Source organism: Diceros bicornis, chromosome 7, assembly GCF_020826845.1.
Source record: "Diceros bicornis minor isolate mBicDic1 chromosome 7, mDicBic1.mat.cur, whole genome shotgun sequence".
NCBI lineage: Eukaryota > Metazoa > Chordata > Mammalia > Perissodactyla > Rhinocerotidae > Diceros > Diceros bicornis.
Genome location: NC_080746.1, coordinates 24,789,662 through 24,804,456, shown reverse-complemented (window position 1 = coordinate 24,804,456; position 14,795 = coordinate 24,789,662). Strand labels below are relative to the sequence as shown.

Sequence of the window (14,795 nt, the reverse complement as noted above, 5' to 3'; positions counted from 1 at the left end):
TGAGGTTGGTGGCTGCCTGAAGAAGACAGATCTGGAGAAACCAGAGGAATACCACCAATCTTGAGGGCCCAGGAAGAAGCTAGTCAAAATGGGATCATCTAATCTATCGCTCTCTTGGCCCTTCTGCAAACCTCCTCTGCTATGTCTGGAAGAAGTTATATTCATTTGCCAGGGCTGCCATTACAAAGTAGCATGGACTGAGTGGTTTAAACAACAGAAATTTATTTTCTCACACTTTTGAAGGCTGGAAGTCTAAGATCAAGGTGTCAGCAGGGTTAGTTTCTTCTGAGGTCCTCTCTCCTTGGCTTGCAGATGACTGCCTTCTCCTCTCTGTCTTCACTCTGTCTTTTCTCTCACCTCCTCTTCTTATAAGAACACCTGTCATATTGGATTAGCACCCACGTATATGACCTCATTTTACCTTAATTACCTTTGTTAAAATTCTATCTCCAAATACAGTCATATTCTGAGGTACTGAGGTTAAGGCTTCAACATATGAATTGGGGTGGGGGGCAGGCACAATTCAGCCCATGACAGAAGTCAACACTGATGCTCACAGAAGAGCCAGAAAGTTCTTGATAAAAGCCACAGCCAATAAATCCAGGATCCAAGAAACAGGGCTGTGACCACCTCCCTTCTTGGCTGACTTAAAGCCTGGAGATTCCAAGCTTCATCCAGCACTGGTGACCAAATATAATCCTATTTTGCCACCCCTACATCCTAAGTGTGCCCCCTCATTCATTCCCCTCCCCCCAGCATTGGTACTACCTGAGGTTTCTGTATTTGAGCCAGGAGCCAGAAAAGATGGCAATGTGGAAAAAGTAAAGAAACATGTCTCCCTTGGGCCTAGGATAGGAAACAACATGGAGGAAGGCAATTTCCAAGAGACCTAGGCTTGCTTCCCTAGCTCAAAAGCAGAACATAGAAAAAAGATCCAAATGCCCTAGCTAGATGGAGAAGAGCCAAGCCACCAATAAGCACCAGCAGTGGATTGCTGACTGCCAGCCAGAGCCATGTGCTGCTAGACAGGAACCAAGATGGAACAGACTGAGATGCCTGGCAACAGCATGGCCTTCCCCTCAACACAGCCCTTGCTGCTGGCTTGTGTAGGGTCATGAGTCCTCAGCAGCCTCAGTTGCCAGGGCTGTTTGTTCTTCACTGTTGGGTGTCAGTTGGCTAAATGTCATATTGGAAAAAAGTACAGGATGTGAGGTTCCAGATGAACCGACTCATTGTAACCAGACTTGGCTTAGCTTGGCTGCACAGTGCCAAGACAGCAGGGGAGGGGTGTTGCTGACTCAGCACAGGGGAGCCCAAGGACAGGCAGGTGAGGGAGTGGCTGAGGAGTGGAACCTGCCCACCACAGACAACTGGAGTGGCCTAGAGATGCTCAGAGCTCAGCCAGCAAGCTGCAGTTCAGTTCTCTAGGACAAGGGAAATTCACAGACAGGCTTCTCAGCTGCCCCTGAGCCAGGTCTCAAGGTGCAGCATCATGGAGGACTTGCAGAAACCAGATGCTGACTTCTCCAGGAGATATTAAAGCTTCTTCCCAAACCATCCCAAGCAGTCCAGATGACCTGCTCCTCAACCTCATCCTGAAATTGCTTCTATGGCAGTGTAGGCCAAACTAAGAAGCCTAGCTCTGGAGCCGTAACTCAGGGGATAATAGCCAACAACCTTCCCTGGACCAGGTAGCATTCTGGGCTTTGCCTGAAGAAAGTCACATTTTTCGCACAAAGACCAGAAGGCTAAGAATCGGGAGAAAGAAGGCAGTGGGCATGGTAGGAAATGGACCATACCTTAACAGAGACTCTCTCGGGGAGATAAAACAGGAGGAGACTAGTGATCATCTCACAAGAGCTAAGCCTCAAAAATCACAAGATCTACATGTAGAACTACCGTGGTTCTCTCCTTCAATGAGTAGGAACATAAAATATCATCCACACAATCCAGAGTCTGCCTGCCAGAAGGTTGGAGAGGTTCCACTGGCAACCTGGTGACCCCATTCATTCTTTCATTCAGCACACATTTGTTGAGCATCTAATTTGTGCCAAGCGCTGTGCTGGGTGGTGAACAAGATAAACTCATAGGCCCTACCCTCATGAAGCTTACATTCTAGCAGAAAGAAGAGAAAATAACCAATTACACAATTCAAAGTATTTATAATTGTGGCAAATGCTACCAAGGGCTTTCAGAGAATATGATAGGACCTAGTGTGGGAGGTCCGGGAATGCTTCCTTGAAAGTGACAGCTAAGCTGGGCTCTGAAGGATGAATGAGTGGGAATTACCTAGATGAAAGGATGGGAGGGGAGAGGGGAGAACATGGTAGGAAAAAGGAGCAACATATGCAAAGGCCTTGAGGTTGGAAAGAGCCTGACAGAATTAAGAAACTAAGAGATCCCGAGTGGCTGGAGCCCAGAGAATAATGTGAGATGGATCGGAAGAGCACCTTTCTCAGGGAGGTCATATCACGTGGGGCCTTGTACTTTCTAAAGGGTTTTGATCTTTATTCACGAGCAGTAGGGAGTCATAAAAGGGCTTGAGGGAGGAAGAGATGACATAATTAGGTATGCCAACCTGCATACTCAGGTGTCCCCTTTTACCTAGTGTTGTCTAGATGCAGATGGGGAGACTTGATCTTGTGTCTGGGTCCATCATGATCTGACAACCCTAAACTGGACAATTCAAGAGGGTTATTTTGTTTCTAGTGAGCAGAGCTAGCCAACTGATTTGCAAAGACAAAGTTTCGGTTTGCACTTGTATGTGCAGAAGAACAGGACATCCCTGTGGGCTCCTGCCTGGGCCACACATTAAATGGTATCTGCACTGTAGAGGGTCTAGACCACCCAGGTTGAGGGAAAGAGAAAGTGAGGCTGGCTTCATCAGCAATGCTACACACTGAGGTCTACAAAAGGTGGGAGGTATGGCCGGTTACAGAGATTTTTCATCCTATCATTGAGACCGAGTTCATGGGACTTAGAGAGCACAGAAGCTGCTGATGGGGAGTCAGCCTCTCTCTGTCTCTGAAACCCTGTGATTCGCTGTAGATTTCATCACAAAAGGAAGGCGGTCCCTTCTCCATTCACCCAAAGGGAATCTCTAATCTCTCAGTCTGTTAGGATTCTCTTAAACTGCTCTAAGCCAGACAGTCTCTTCTCTGACCCCAAAGAGGAAGGATGCAGAGAGGGTCCTTATGCTCCCAGAGACCTTCAGAAAAGAGCTCCAGCAAATCCCTCCTCCATCTCTGAGCCAGCCACCCTCCCTGGCACACTAGTCTCAATCTCAGTTTCAATGTCCAAGGCACAAAGATTTGTCCCACAAGTCGCCAGTAAGAGTAGAGTGGTTCTGGACAAGACCACACAGCCCCACTTCTGCTGGACTTCTTCCCCACCTGCCCATGAGAAATGGGTCGCAGGCTCCACCTCTCATACTGACCCCCTCCTGCTCCAAAGCCTGGACTCACACCACACAGTCTCATCTCATGCATATGCAGGACTGATGACAAACCTAATATCCTGTCCTGAGGCTTCCCAGGGCCTCATCTAGCATGAAACAGAGACGCAAGAGAAGCGATTCTGTGGCCTCCTGAGAGAGGGAAAAGGCAAATCCCATCTGAGCCGAAGACCTTCTGCAGGAGATGCATATTCATGCTGCTTACCCCACCCCATCACCATGAGAGTCCTGGGGACACACATGCACACACACATCTGTCCCCACAAGTGTTCATAGGGCCACCACAAGCACTGGAACGAAAGGATGTCTCCCTTTGTCTTATCCTCATCTCCTCCCAGTCTGAGGCTGGGAGTTGGGTGCATGCGAAGACAGTCAATCTGAGTCAAGAAAGACCTATTACCACTTGGAAACATCTCATTTAGAACCTTTCTGCCTAGATCGGCCAGGGTCAGGGTAGGGCATCTCTCCGAGTGCTGCTCAGTGAGCATGGACACGTTGCCCTCCCACAGGCACACTCAGCAACTCCAGGCTCCAGGTTGGGCCCCCAGTGTAGCCAGTCCCCGGGGGCAGCCCTGTGCAAGGGAGGGAGGGCAATTTTAGTAGGTAGATTCTTTGGCAGCTTTGGTCTTGGTGAGGCCACACCCCTCCATCCCTTCTTTTGCCCCCACCCCGGTAACTAAGCATCCTAAGTCAGGACATTCGTGCATTTTCTTTGTGTGCTTAACCTGAGCACCCTTCCAACCCCTGAGCACTGGGCACAGTGGATTTCCACTTCTTTTCTAGCTGAGGCTCCTGCAGCCTGTGGCTCTTGGCCTGGCTACTCCTCAGCACACACCTATAGAAGAGATTCCCTGTTGGCCACTCATCAAGCCCCTCCTCTGGCCCCTAGGCAGACCCTCACCCCAGCTGCAGCAAGATGCACCACAGTGACAGAGCTCCCCCTACTGACAGCTCACAGTGGTGATGGGCTCAGCAAGGACAGTAGGATGAGTTCTGTGAAATTAAGTTCCAGGAATACCTTCCAGCTCCCCCTCAATCCACCGCTCACGAATAAGGGCAGCTTTATCTGGGAGATCTTGTGAAGCAAAGGACTTTATGTCAGTGCCAGGGCTCCCCAGACAACACAGAACTTCAAGCAGAACTCGAAATGACACCCAGGACAGGCCCTTAACCCAACAGTGGGCCAGATGGATAGGATGTGTTCCAGGGTCCTCACTGCACCAAGCTCAAAGAATCATGTGTGCCAAGCGATTCCATTAAGTGCCTATGCTGACTGCCACCCAGAGAGCTGGCCTACCCCTCTCAAAGGGGGGCCTACCCCTTCCCAAACGAATTCTTAGACACTTTTCCCACTTCTCACGCCAAAGGCAGCTAAACACAAGCCTACAACTTCTAAGGGACTTGTCAATGTCCATGAAATGAGTAATAATATAAGACACTTGGTTTTCAAAATACCATGACATTCATTATCTCATATAATCCTCAACAACACCACTACAACCCCTCATAAAACAGATGTCACCATTGGATGAGGAAACTGAGGCATAGAGAGAGGAGGTAACGTGCTGAGATGAAAGCTCAGCTCCTCCTACATTACGTCACTTTTCTGAAGAGCTGAGAACCCTAAGGAGGAGGAACCCTGGGGACCAGGAAGCCTCTGAGGCCTGAGCTCCTCTCAGGATTCTGCCAGAAGAAGAGAGAGCCAGACTCTCCCTCTCCAGGTGCTGAGTTCACCATAGGGACCATCCTCAGATCTTCACAGCCTTAGAACCACCAACAGGAGTGGGTCAAAGGCTCAATAGAGAAGGAAAATAGGCCAAGGGAATTAACACAGTCTCATAGACTTGATGGGCCTCTCCTGTCCTAACCATCACTATGAAATGCATCTTCCGAAGGATCCAGGAGAGCAGTCAGCTAGGGGAATGCTGGAGGTCCTTACGGGTTAAACTTCAGGGCTTCTCCCATCCACAGCCGAGGCTGGTACAATCCAGCACCTTCACAACTTGGCATGGGATTCACCTTGATGTAATTTTTGCTGTAAGACAACAAATGCTAATTTGTTCACATTTATTAGTGTTGATTAATCAACTCAGCAGCAGTGGCATAAATGAATGCTAATTGGCCTCAGAGTCATTCATCATCATTAAAACTGTAAGATTGCATAGTTGCTAATCAACCAGGCTTGCAGGTAAGAGTAAAAGATTTACCAGTCACTTGGGTATTTATTTATTGACTCAATAAATTTTACCTAGCACCTTCCAGAGGAAGACACTGTATTAGGTGCTTGAAAAGATGAATAAAAAAGATCTCTGCCCTCAAGTAGCTCAAACCTTAGTACAGCAAGACATGAGAAGTCCTCAAATAAAGGCAAACCATGCCAAGTGTCATGGGAGAGTACGAACTGCTGTGACAGTCCAGAGAGGGGATGATCATGTCCCTCTACGGAATCACAGAGGGCTTCATGAAGGACATGAGATGTGGGCAGGACCTTGAAAAATGGGTAAGAGTAGAACAGACAGAGATGGTGTGGCATGCATTCCAGGGAGAACATGTGCAGTGGCGGAGGCAGGAAAAATGAAGGGCACGTTTTGGAAACAATGAGGTTTCCTGGTAGACAGTAGCAGCGTTTGTGTGTAGGGAAGTAGTTCACAAGCACTGCTCAGGCCCTGCTGCATGCCAGGCACCATGTGCTGTATGCATGCTCTACGCTGATCCCAGGTCACACCAGTAAACAAAACACACGAGGTCCTGACCTCACGGAGCTTACAGTCCCCCTAAGGATAAGGCCAAAAATGAAGACTGGAGAAACTCTAATTCTGCCTTTCTAAGTAGTTTTGAGATTTTCAGGTTGGCACCGAGGAGTTAGTGAAAGTTTTTAATACTGAAAGTTTATGATCAGAGCTTTTAGGAAAATTACTCTGGCCCTAGAGTATAAGGCAAATTTAAGAAGAAAGAGGAAAAAATTGAAAGTCCAGATAGGAAGCTATCACAGTAACCTAGATGAGAGATTATGACCCAAACCAGGGCAATAGGTAGGAAGGAAAATAAAGGTATGAATGGAAGAGATACTACGCAGGTAGACTATATTTAATATGAGAACTAGCCACATGTAGAAGGCAGAGCAAGGAAAGAGTCAAACTGATCTGGTCTCTGGAGGCTGGGTGACTCAGAGAAGGTTGGTGCCATTATCCAAAACCAGGGAGTCAAGAGAAATACACTGGGATGGGAAAGGAGATGATGAGTTAAGGTGGGGTATACCCAGAGTGTTGTCCACCAAGGAGACAGAGGATGTTCCATCCAAAGAGAGCTGGGAATAGCGAAGAAATCATGAGGAGAGGGCCAGTAGGAAAGGAAGGTAAATGAAAAAAGTGGTAAAGGAGGGCTAGATAGTGAGCGGTTACATCTTCTCAAGACCCTAGCACCTTCTATTCTCTCTTGATGTCTCCAAAGCTCTTTAGAAAGACACTTTCTCTTCCAAAATAGCTTTTCCCCCAGGAGGCCACATAATGGAGAATACAGTAGAAATATGTGTGATAAGTGTGGTGGGGATATTGAAGGGGATTTAGATTCTAGTGGTGGTGGGTGGACAAGGGGTCTCCATCTCCAATGTCCCGTGTAGCTCTTTATCTTGGTTTCTCCTCTGACAGTGTATCCCTCCATACTCCAGAGACCCTGACTCCTGGTCTAGAGATCCTGACTCGTCAGTTGTCCCATTACCCTCCGAGCCCAGGCTGGCCCGGATTCCAGATGATGATCACTACTGGCATCAGAAAGACCAGAAGTCACCCTCTTGGCCAGCCCCCAGGGCCTCTTATCTACTCCCCTCTGTATCATGCTACATCACAGGCAGGCAGGCCCAGGCAGGTCTGGCACAGCAGATCCCAGGCTGGGGTGGGAAAGTTGACATCTCAGAGTTGACTCAGAGTGCATGTGCCCTAACGGAGCATGTCCTCTGGGACATCACAGGGACTCTGGGTAGCAAGATCAGGACATTTCTCATGCTTGCAGCAGCCAAATGAAACATCTTCAATTTGTAATCCCGTCACCCAAGTCTCAAAAACTGAATGAAAATCAATTTCCCACAAAGGAGTTGATTTCCTTGGAGATGTAGAATTCCTTCAGCGGCAGAGTTTCTTTATAAATGGGTAAGAAAAACCACTACTGCTTCCATTTTTCTATCAGATCATCTCTTTTCTCTCATAATGCTATTACACAAACCGCAGCAAAGTGGAGCTACTAAATTGAAAAATAATTATCAAATGATCGTTTCTCTACTCATCTTCAGCCCTGGAGATTAGAGGAAAAATGAAGTCCATTCACGAAAAGATTCTCCTCTTTCTGGAGAAAGCCAGCCACATTACAGACCTCCCTGAGCTGTGAAATTGAGCAAGATCCTCCAGGAGAGGTCGAGAGAGAGATGGTCCACGGCTGGCGAGAGGAATCATCACCGCTCACCGGGCCTTGCCGATAATCCAGATATCTGACCTCGGTGTACAGCTCCCAAAGGCTGTTCTTATCTCACCAAGGTGATACAGGGCTAACTCCACATAAAAGGACAGAAGAATAAAAAGGGATTTTTTTTCCTAATAAATATTCTTTTGCAGCTAATCCACCCTTTGTAACTGTCAGGCTTCATGGGGCTGGCAGCAAGCCCATCAGATAACAATGCAGCTGTGACCTGAGAAACGTGAGAAGAGGAGTAGATTAATGAAGATGAAAAACATGTTTGGTAACTGTGTTTGAGGGGAGGTCCAAGGGGAGTCCTCAGAGGGATACCCTGGCAGCTCAGGGACCCCAAAAGCTATGCCCCCCAGAAGCTGCGGCTACTCCGTGGGGCTCAGATGTGTGGGCCTTGAAAGCAGGCAGCTGGATTCTCTAGCTTTTTGCAGACATTTGCTCCCTGAGCCTTCCTAGTCAGCTTAATGGAAAATGGCAACAGAATGACAGAGGTGTCACATCACAAGGCACAAGCTTTTGGAGTCCCCCACCCCCAGCATTAGGCTGAGGACACACGCAATGCTGCAGGGGGGAGCCCAAGGCAGTAGCATGCTCCCCTCCTGCCCTGGACAAACCCCCAGCAAGCAGCCTCATCTGAAGATGAAGCTATAAGGAGAGGGATTTGACGAAGGGCCATATTTTCCTAATCAAGAGTTAGGACAATTGGCCTGACAAGTATGGGTAAGACAGAGCTACCAGGACAGAAAACATCCGAGTTAGGGCTTTCCTGGAAACTCTGGGTTTTGTATGAATGACAGAGGATTCAATGGAAATACTAGTCTTCTAGGCTAAGTCATATAATATAACATAGACGGAAGAGGAAGAAGAAATTGAGTTCCTTGTTTACACTTCTACACCTTCTCCAGTTTCCCTCCCTCCATCATCATCTATGATTATACTTCCTAAAGGAAGATCTCCCTCAAACCAGCCCACACTACCACATGGTTCTTGCTGCTTTTCCTTGCATCCCTGGGAGCCAACGCAGGCCTTGCTGACCATCAGAGCTTCGCAGAGCCTCCAACCAGAGAGCCCCCTTCTTTCCCCAGAAGCAACTGGGGACTGTGGGCTTTGACTCTATGTTCACCACACCAAGGATAGAAGACCAGTGGGGAGACCTGGGAGAACAGTCATGCATCATCAGTGCTGTTCATTATCCAGTTAAACTTTGGCTGAGAGGCCCAGAGCCCTAGGACACAAAGCCCAATATTAAATCCTTTCTTTTGACTTCCTTCTGCTATCCAGCCATTTTCGTCTATGTGGAGTTATTCCTACCACAAGGAGAGACAGGAAGAGTTCCACAGCAGCCAGGCTCTGACAACGAGGAAGACAGTGCAAAGGTCATGTTAGCACAAGGTAGAGTAGGTCCAGTGATAGACCACTGAATAATTAAGGAAATGATAATCACTGTAAAAGACTATTCACTATGTTCCAAGCACTGTTCTAAACTTTGTTCATTCATAAATTTATCCCTTCTTCACAATAACCTACTTTTTTTTTATTGAGATAAAAGTCATGTAACAAAGTTCACTATTTTAATCATTTTAAAGTGTACAATTAAGTGACTTCCAGTACATTCACAATGTTGTGCAAGCAACACCCTATCTAATTCCAGAATATTTTTATCATCCCTCAAAAGAAACCTGTACCCTTTAAGCCATTACTCACAAGAACCTACTTTTGAGGTAGTGCCCTCTACTGACAAAGCTTAACATCATGCTCACTGGAGAGAGAAATGCTAGAGTCCAGCCAGCAAGGGATGTTAAGTAACTTGGTCCAAGTCACACAGTAACTGGTAAAGTCAGGCTGTCTGACTCCTTCTGTCTGGGGCAAACACTTCTGTGTGGAAGATAAAGCTAAGAAAGATGCTCCATATTTTCTCAGTGATAAACCATACAGATAAGGTTCCTATGGGCTTGCTAAACAAATCTGAAGATAGTAGGAAAAGGGAATATTTATGGAGATTTGAACCAGGCAGTTTTATGAAATTGAATGGAATCACTGTGAAATTCATTAGCTATAAGAGACCCAGGCCCACCTAAATAGGCCAAGAATTTCAGTAGCAAATAATAAGCATTTGCTGAGTGAAGTACTAGGCGAGGCATCATGGAGAACACCAAGAAGCAGCTCCCCAACATCAACTCTCCTTCAGCTGGTCCGACTTAATTTCTCATCTCTCCCCAGATGATGATCTCTACTCAAGAGCTGATATACATCCCACCGTCCTTAAACATTCCTTAAGTGCCATTGTTGTTTTGTTTTCCATTTTCCCCTCCTCTTCATTTATCTAAATCCTATCTCTTCTGATCAGCATAGGCCTTAATGAGCTTTTTTTCTAATGCAGAAAGCACATGATAATAACAGTAGTTAACACTTGGGGAGCCCTCGCTGTGTGTCATGCACCACGCTGAACACTTTTCAGCACATGACCTCATTGAATCCTCATAAAAGAACCCAGATGAGGAAACTGAGACCTAGGGAGGTTGAAGAACTTACTCAAATTCACACAAGAACTAAGTGGCAGAACCAAGATTAGAATCCTGGTCTTTGTGATTCCAGAACCTAATCTCCTAACCACCATATTAAAGTGCCTCTCAACTGAGTTTGTACGTCACAACGCAGCCCTTCATCATATGGAGCTAATGTTGTTTCCTAATTATTCCACACAGGCTGGCCTTTCCTTCTTTCCAGATTACAAGCATTTCAAGGGCAGGCGCCACGATGTAAAAGCAGCTCAGCACAGTGCCTCACACGGGCAGACTAGTTTCCTTCTTCTCTTCTCCGCCCCAATATCCATGTCAGTGAGGAAATGGGGCCACATCCAGAAGCAGAAATTAACGGACTTATCTGAAGGGACAACTGATCTTGTACCTTGACCCAGAGAACAGCGGACTATAGTTTCAGTCATCTGTCAGTTGTCATCCTGTGGCGGCTGCATGTTGTTGTGATACTAAAAGCAAATGCCACTGCGATTTCACATACCAGCAGGGTCACCCATGGTGGACAGCTTTCAGGGGATCTTCCAGACTAGACAGACTAGGAAGAAGGATCTGGTCACCCACTTCCAAAAAAAACTGGCCATGAAAACCCTGTGAATAGCAGTGGAGCACTGTCTGATACAGTGCCAGAAGGTGAGAGGATGGCACAAAAAGACTGGGCAGGATTTCACTCTGCTGTACATAGGGCAGCTAGGAGTCAGAATTGACTGGATGGCACTAACAAAAATGGTTTCAGTATTGTATCGAGAGGTAAACTGGGGTTGGGGAAGTGCATGGCAAGAGCTACAAATTGCTTTGTGGCCCCGCTCCTGTATTAATGTCAGCCTAATAATAACAATAATAACTGCCATTTTTAGAGCCCCTGATATGTCAGGCAATGTCCTAAGCACTGAATTTACAGTATCTCATGAATCCACATACCAAGACTACAAGGTAGGTATTGCCCCTATCACTGCTTTATAGACGAGGAACTCAAGCTCAGAGAATTAGCTTTCCTGAAGGTTCATAGGTGCTAAGTGGTAGAGTTGGAATTTGAACCCAGGGTTTTCTGGTTCCAAAACCAGAGGGGAGGGGAGGAACCCAAAAACCTATTTAGGGGAGAGCACCTCTCGCCTAAATTCACATATTCAAATTTTTCATATTATCAAATATTCACTATTTATAAACAGATGCTAATTGATTCACATAAGATATGGCCCATGCTGTCAAGAGGCTTAGAATTTAGACAAGAGGACAGATGAAGGGAAAGAAGCAGGTTGCAGGACAACCACTGGGGCTGGATGGCAACGATATGGGCTGCCTTGTGATGGGAGTTGAGTGAAAGCATGGAAGTTTAGGGATGGGATCTAATTAGATGACTTCCAAGTCTCCTTCCAACACTGATATTCCATGATTCTATTAACTGGCTGACAGTCAACGAGAGACATGAAAACTTAACTCTAACAAAGTTCAGAGCTGAAGATGCATACTTTAAAGCCATCAGCACGAAAGTAGTAGATGCCGTCGCAAAGAGTGGGTGGGATTCCCAGTGGAGGACACAGAGAGGGATCGGAGCAGAAGCCAGAGAACTGAGTATCAAGGAACACTAAAAGCTAGAGCCAGGGAGACTCTGTCAGAGAGGTAAGAAGAAGGAGGATATAACACCAAGTTAGAGGGCGGCAGCAAGAGAGAGAATGGCTCAGTGCAAATCAGTAAGCACGCATGAGGACCTACTCTTCATGCCTCTGGCATTCTATTTATTCAACAAATATACATTGATATTCCTGTGTGCCAGGCACTGTGCCTGGAGCTGGAGAGAGGGCAGTGAACACACAGGTAAAGCCCGGCTCTCAGGGCACTCACACTCTTGGAGAATGCTTATGAGCAAGACATTCCTTTGTGGGGCAACATGAAAGAAGGTAGTTCATGGTCCCTATACCCAAATCACTCAGAGCTGGGCCATGGATACTAAACAAACACATGGAGAGCTGAATTGCAATCCATTATTTAAGTAAGATGTAAAGAGAATAACAGACACGAGAGAAACTAGCAAGTCAAAGTTTTGTCCTTCCAGGTAGAAGAGATATGATCATGTTTGGAGGCAGGAAAGAGTGCTAGCCAAATTTAATTATATATCACTTTACATTGTTTAAAAAATTAAACTTTTGTATTCCTCAAAAACTGAATCTTATTACCACTACTTCCCAAGTGATATATCTGTCCCTCCTAGAAAGTAGTTCTAGAAGTTCTTATCATCTCAGCTGGGCCAAGCCCGGTAGACTCGGGCCAGAAGGGGAGGCAGGAAAGAGATGGTGCCCAGAATTCATTCATAAACCAGAATTTATTGTTTGCAATGGGCCAGGGAAATAAAATGGTCATAAAATGTACATCAAAGAGAGAAGGGACCTTGAAGATCATCCAGTCTGATTTCCTTATTTTATAAATGAAGAAACTGAGGCATGGGAACATGAAATGGTGTGTCCATGGTGAATTAGTAGCATCAGCAGACTCAAATACAAGTTTCCTAGCCAACGCATTTCCTCCAGATAGAAAAAGAGCCATGCATTGAGGAGGCAGTGTGGAGGCAAGGATTCTCTGAGGTTCTCCCCAGCCCAAGCCCTGGACAATATCTTTATCCCGCCCTCCTCACCTGTCACTCTCCCTGCCTGACTCTTATTCCATCAGCCATTTCAACTCTGGCTGTAGAATAAAAGGATCTCACCTGGCAGGTCTCTAAAGTTCAGACCTCACCTGGTCCTGGGGCTCTCCAGCGAGATGCAACTCAGAAAGGCTGGTGCAGGCTTCCCCAGGGCTACCTAGTTCTCACCAGAACTCTGAAGTGTAGCAAGCCCTGGAGGATCCAAAACCGGTCTCAGGTTCTCAAAGCAAACAGAGACGAGGACACCAGGCCACAGGCAATGGCAAAAGACCTCTTCAGTGGTTCTCTTTGCTGGAATGCACCAGCACTAGCACCAGCACCACCTAGGGCTGGAACGGAAACCCAGCAACCCAGCCCACGTCTCCACTGGGCCAGGGGAAGCTCCAAGCCCTACTCTGCTCTCAAGGACCCAGACCTGGGATGAGGAAAATATTCAAGGGTGTGTTGGAGAATCCAGGGCCTCTTGGGTGGGTGGAGGGGTGGACTAGAGAAGGCCCACCACCACCACCATGAATAGGAAGAGGAAAAAGGTGTCCTGTTTTCCTAGAGGCTGCACCCTGCCCTAGAGAAAGCAGCTCCCTAGAAACAACATTTAAGGACCTGGCTTGGGGCCACGAGAGCATATAGCTCAGGGTTTTATTTCCCCTTTATAAATGGAGGCAGGCGAGGAAAGGAATTCTTTGGCTGAGTAACACAATACTTCTGGGTCCAGCCCACCAGGCTTGGCCCTGGGAAGAGCAAACAAGCTGTCTGCCCTGTCCCAACAGGTTTGTGGACACTGGCCGCCAGCTGCCACTCACAGCACTGAGGTGTGGATGTGGGGGAAGGGGAGGGAAGCTGATGCCCGGGAGATCAGGGATGTTGGGGAAGATCCTTAGTCCAGCCTTAACCCCTGGCAAGGCCAGGGCCCAACACTTAATGCCACCAAGGCATCAGATGTAACTCTGTACCCTCCACTGCACCCCATGCCATCTCAGTTCCCACCCTCCTCGCTGACCCAGGCCGGAACCCAGCTGTAAGTTGAGGGTTTCTTCCCCATAAGCCCTATAAGCTGAGAGACTTCCCAAATGCCACTTGTCCAGGCTGGGGGCCTCTTCTACTGATGTATATGTGTTCTGCATGTCACAAGCCAGGAGCAAGGACCTGTGATCCAAATGGCCAGCCACAGAAGTTAAATGTTATAATAACAAGCATTCGTGCAGTATTCTGCAGTTTACAAAGTACTTTTTACAGATATTATTTCCATCCTCCTAACAACCTTCTATGTTAGGGATTATCATCTCCCCATTTTGCAGATACAGAAGCAGGAGGCTCAGAGAGGTATTCCACTGGAGGGGCAAAATCAGGTCTTGAACCCAAGCTACTTGACTCTACGTCTCATACTCATCCGTCGCTACAAACCCAGCAGCCTGGTCATCCGTCATGGTGATCAGGAGAATCGGTTATGACCAATTCCAGCTTTGCAACCCCTGGCGTTTCAAACCTGGCAGGTGAATGAACGAGAGGCTCTCACCTGGCAGCCTGAGGTGGGGCAGGCAGACGTGGCTACAGACTTCGCCTGACCCCTGCGCTCTCAGGCAGCAGCCCAGGCCACAGAGCACAGCAGGTCCCCGCCCCGCCCAGGCAGGTGCCCACTCACCTCTCCCGCCTGGCCCTCCCTGCCACACACTCCAGGCGGGCACCCTCCGCGCGCTGTTTGTTTTGCTGAGAG

General features: G+C 47.4%; 1 pseudogene; it reads right to left on the bottom strand.

The window, feature by feature from the left end:
- Nucleotides 1-14,508, bottom strand: part of LOC131408206 (ubiquitin-conjugating enzyme E2 variant 2-like) — a 29,406-nt pseudogene extending 14,898 nt beyond the window's left edge.
- Nucleotides 14,509-14,795: the final 287 nt, after the last annotated feature.